The sequence below is a fragment of the Tursiops truncatus genome, chromosome 6 (genome assembly GCF_011762595.2).
Source record: "Tursiops truncatus isolate mTurTru1 chromosome 6, mTurTru1.mat.Y, whole genome shotgun sequence".
NCBI lineage: Eukaryota > Metazoa > Chordata > Mammalia > Artiodactyla > Delphinidae > Tursiops > Tursiops truncatus.
In genome coordinates, this window is record NC_047039.1 from 75,438,463 (window position 1) to 75,443,932 (window position 5,470).

Below are 5,470 nucleotides of genomic sequence, written 5' to 3' on the forward strand. Positions count from 1 at the left end.
AACTGATAATTGCTGTAACTAGGGCCATTGAGCTTTGCAAATATTATCCAGTAAATTTTAATTAGCACCTGGGGGATTGAAGAGTTTCAGAATAAGCTCTTGGGAGAAGCTTCCCCAGCCAGGGGCTGTGTGCTGAGTAATTTTAGATCAGCTGGCCTGTCAGAGTGGATCAGTGTCATCGCACCACTTATCCTGAGGAAAATGCACCTGCTTCTACATGGAAATAAGGGGTATTATTTGGTCATTTGTGCTGCTGATTTCCACTGCTCCCCTGGTTTGACGAGTGGGGAGTATAAGGACTAAATCATGAGGCTTTGGAGGAGAAAGGAAGGAGAGTTCCATTGCCCTTCAAGGGCACATGCTTTCACCGGCCCTGAGGGCTTCCTCTTCCTCTTTTGGTTGCCTTGGGACCTCTCTTAGAACTGTATCAACATGGGATGCATTTTACTATGAGAACTGATGGTGCTATTTTGCAATAAAGATACTTCTTATTATTTTCTTTTTGTATGGGGAATTTATCATTGTATTTTGAAGGGGAGGGTGAGAAATTAGGTAAGGCGGAACACTGATCCACGACAGGGAATCTATTAAAGGCTAAACCAAAATATGGACTAGAAATACTTAGAAACAAGTATGTGCAAAGATAAAATGTAAACCTCATTGATTTTTTAAAATTGCGCAGTCCATGAAACGCCTCCTAATTGTAAAAGAGTCAATGAATCCAGAAATATTGAGCTAGTATTTATAAATCAACTATCTAGAAGCGCTATGCTAAGCAAATTATGTATGCTGTTTTTATTGTCCCTACTTATAGATAGGAAAAATGAACTTAGAGCAATTAATCAACTTACTCCAGGTCATTCAGGTACTATGTAGCAGTGCCTGGATTTGACCTCAAGCAATTTAACTTGAGAGCCCACACTTTCATAGTTCTGAGACATACATGTTTACATGTAAATAAATGTATGCATGCAAGGTGTACACACAGGTGCATAGGTATATACACACACATTCTTATCAGCTTACATTCACTCCTTTTTCTCACTGATTTTTGAATTGCTTTAAGAGCAAGGATTTTAACACTGAATTGAATAACTGTAACAAATATTTTAAGATGCACTTCAAAGAAAGCCTAGGATTAGCCATCAGGGAAATGCAAATAGGAACCAAAATGAGATACTGTTTCATACCTACTAGGATGGCTATCATCAAAAAGTCAGATAACAACAAGTGTAGGTGAGGAAGTGGAGAAATTGGAACTCTCCTACACTGCTGGTGGGAATGAAAAATGATTCAGCCACTTTAGAAAATTGTCTGGCAGTTTTCAAAAGCTTAACCATAGAGTTACCATAGAATCCAACATTTTCACTTCTGGGTATAGAACGAAGAGAAATGAAACCATGTGTCTACACAAAATCTTGTACATGAACATTCATAGTAGCATTCTTCATAGCAGCCAAAAGGTGGAAACAGAACAATGTCCACTAACTGATGAATGGATAGACAGAATGGGACATATCTGTACAATAAAATGGTATTCTGCCATGAAAATAAATGAGGTATTGATCCATGCTACAACATGAATGAACCTTAAAAATCTTATACTGATTGAAGGAAATAGTCACAAATGCCACATACTGTATGCTTCCATTATATGAAATGTTCAAAACGGACAAATATATGGAGACAGCAGATTAATGGTTGCCTAGAGCTGGAGGGACAGAGGAATTGGGAGCTGGCAGCCAAGGGGTACAGGGTTTCTTTCTGGGGTGGTAAAAATATTCTAAAACTGATTGTGGTGATGATTGCACAACTGTAAATATACCAAAAGCCACAGAATCATACACTTTTTTTTTAAATTGGAGTATAGTTGCTTTACAATGTTGTATCAGTTTGTACTGTACAGCAAAGTGAATCAGCTATACATATACATATATCCACTCTTTAGATTCTATTCCCATATACTCATTACAGGGTATTGAGTAGAGTTCCCTGTGCTATACAGTAGGTTCTCATTAGTTAGCTATTTTATACATAGTATCAATAGTGTATACATGTCAATCCCAATCTCCCAATTCATCCCATTACCCTCTTCCCCCATGGTATCCATACATTTGTTCTCTACATCTGTGTCTCTATTTCTGCTTTGTAAATAAGATTATCCGTACCAGTTTTTTCAGATTCCACATATATGCGTTAATATACGATATTTGTTTTTCTCTTTCTGACTTACTTCACTCTGTATGACAATCTCTAGGTTCATCCATGTCTCTACAAGTGACCCAGTTCCGTTCCTTTTTATGGTTGAGTAATATTCCATTGTATATATGTGCCACATCTTCTTTATCCATTCATCTGATGATGGACACTTAGGTTGCTTCCATCTCCTGGCTATTGTAAATAGAGCTGCAATGAACATTGTGGTACATGACTCTTTTTGAATTATGGTTTTCTCAGGGTATATGCCCAGTAGTGGGATTTCTGGGTCATATGGTAGTTCTATTTTTAGTTTTTTAAGGAACTTCCATACTGTTCTCCATAGTGGCTGTAAATGAGTGACTTGTATGGTGTGTGAATTACATCTCTAAAAACTGTTAAAAAAAAAAAGAAAAACCTAGGTGCACATGGTGACTGAACATTTTAGTTGAATGACTTTGGTGGGATGAGTTACTTCCTCATCGTTGTCGCAGCTGCACCGGTGGGAATGGGGCGTGGGGCTCAGAGTGCCAACCGGGGAGCAGATAGGTGGCAGGGGACACAGGCATTGTCGGTTGGGTGCGAGTCTGCTGAGCCACCTAGCGGCTTCTCACCCCTTCTCTTGCCCGTCGGAGCCCCGTTCAGCTGGCGTCACCATGACCAAGGCCGGTAGCCAGGGCGGGAACCTCCGCGATGAGCTGGACAGCAACAAGCTGGCCCTGAGCCTCAGCAACCTGAATGAGGTCCTGGTCAAGGAGTTGGCTGCCCCCCACTCCCCCCAAAGGCCACCATACTGGATCCGTCCTGCAATAAACTGACTACCCTTCCGTCGGATTTCCGTGGCCTGGCCTCACACACCTGGTGAAGCTGGACCTGAGTAAGAACAAACTGCGGCAGCTGCCAGCGGGTTTCGGCCTCCTGGTCAACCTCCAGCACCTGGACCTCCTCAACAGCAGGCTGGTCACCCTGCCTGTCAGCTTTGCTCAGCTCAGGAGTCTGAAGTGGCTGGGCCTGAAGGATAACCCCCTGGATCCTGTCTTGCTTGGACGAGAAGCAGCATGAGCAGTGCGCCAACAGGGTGTTAGAGCACACGAAGGCGGTACAGCTCGATCAGGAGCGAGAGAGGCAGCGGCAGCTGGAAATAGACCGCGAGGCCGAGAAGACGTTGGGAGGCCAAGCAGCGAGCTAAGGAGGCTCCGGAGCGGAACTGCGGACGCGGGAGAAGGCGGAAGAGAAGGAGCGCCGGAGAAAGGAGTAGGACGCCCTCAAAGCAGCCAACCAGGAGCAGAAGGAACCTAAGAAGGAAACAGATCAAGCCCCGAAATCTAAGTCCGGCTCTCGGCCCCGGAAGCCACCACCCGGGAACCACACTCAATCCTGGGCTGTGCTGGGGCTGCTGCTGCCACTGCTGTTGCGTGTGGTTGGCGGGCTCGTTGCTTGTCGAGTGACGGAGCTGCAGCAGCAGCCCGTCTGCACCAGTGTGAACACCATCTACGACAACGCGCTCTGGCGCTGCGCAGCCACGGCATCCTCCAGTGGGTCCTGCAGACCGATTCTCAGCAGGGAGCTTGTCCTCCAGGCCTGCTGCCTCCCAGCCTTGGAGCTGGGACTCCTATGGAATTGGGTTCTGCTGGACACAACCTCTTTTTAGTGTCAGACCTACCTGCCATCATCACGTAGCTGCCGTTTGGTACTTGAGACCTCCTCTGTGTAAGACTCCTTTGTTCCTTCGTCAGGGTCCCCTGATGGAATAAGGAGAAATAGGAGGTGGGGAATACCCGCTGCATGCTTAAAAGAGTAGGCTTGGGGTGGGGAGAGGAAAAAGCATAGCCAGTTGTTATACAGAGCTGTGTAAAGGCAAGACTCATTTCTACTAAAGGTCAGCTGTCACTACATTTATACTTTTGTGTGTCACAAACCCTTTCTTTCATTCCTCCCTGGGGAGCCAGGGCAGATCAGGAGGCAGTGTGTTATTGGGGAGTAGGGGAACACCATACTTAGCAAATCTAGTCTAAATTGGGGAGGGGAGGGGCATACCTATTTTTTAAGGACCTCAGACATTCAGATATTTTAACAGTCCTACAAAATCTCAGGGTGTGACAGGACTTCCAGACCATCCAGTCCAATGTAACACTTGTAGACAGGGAAACTGAGGCCTTCCAGGACTTGCCTCCGGTCTCCCAGCTAGTTTGAGGCAGAACTGGGTTCCCACCCTGGTATCCTTTCTTTCCATCATTTTACCTCCTTTATAATGTCTTGAGAGAACAAAACTTACACCAGGATTGAGTGTCTCTTGGCTGGAATATAGAATCTTTCATGGGAAACAGATTCATGGCCCACAGATAGAAATCTCATAGCCATGAGGGTCTTGGGCAGCTCTTGTAGAGTCCTGAGGCAATTTATGTGGCTTCTATAAAAGGGGGACAGTCCAGGCTCCTTGTGTCAATTTGAGAGCATTCATTCCCTGATTGCCAATAAACAAGAAGGTGGACCCTTGCAAAGCCACATTGTCTGTGACAGCTCTGTTACATAATTGGTGTGACTAAATACCTCATAGGCAACCCGAAAACTAAAGCTTCGTAAGTGACTTTGGTTTAGAATTCATTCTAGACGCAACTACACCTACACAATGAAGGGAAATAAGCAGCATCATGGAGTTTAAAAGTGGTACATTAACGACTAGCACAAATGAGGGCAGAACTGTCCATTCTCTTGTCTGCCAGACTCAGCATTTTCTTGCTCTGTGGCCTCCTTTGCCTCTTTTCACAACAGCTGGATGAAGGGATCGGAAATGGCCGTCATGGTGCTCCTTCACAGGAGACTCCTGACTGAAAGCTCCTTGCCTTTCCCCAGGGAGAGCAAGGACCTGTCATGCTCAGAGACAGAGTGGGTTCCAGCCTTTTAGCACTAGTGGCCCATGGATAGGACTGACACTTGGGACTCTCCTGATAGTGGAAGAAAAGACCTATTCTTTTCTTCCTCAGGGAGAGCTCTGCTGTGTAGGCCCACACGTTACTCAGAATCACTTAGTCTTCCTCCAAGCTCCAGAGCCATTGGTACAAATGCTTTATCGAAACTAAACACATAGTACGTAAAATGAGATTAAGAGAATACAGAAGTCAGCATAGTGATCAGACCCCTGTTCCTTGGCTGGTTGAGGCAGCTTCAGTGGACGGCAGGAAGGCGGGAGCACGTCCAGCCTTGTCAAGCAACCCGCCAAGGGCAGTTGACCTGTGACCTCGAGATTAGGCACTGAGGTTCTTTTGGATTTTTA

The 5,470-nt window shown here is 45.4% G+C and overlaps 1 pseudogene; it reads left to right on the top strand.

Annotated features, from left to right (window-relative positions):
* Nucleotides 1–2,852: 2,852 nt before the first annotated feature.
* Nucleotides 2,853–3,876, top strand: LOC101324177 (leucine-rich repeat-containing protein 59 pseudogene; annotated as a pseudogene).
* Nucleotides 3,877–5,470: the final 1,594 nt, after the last annotated feature.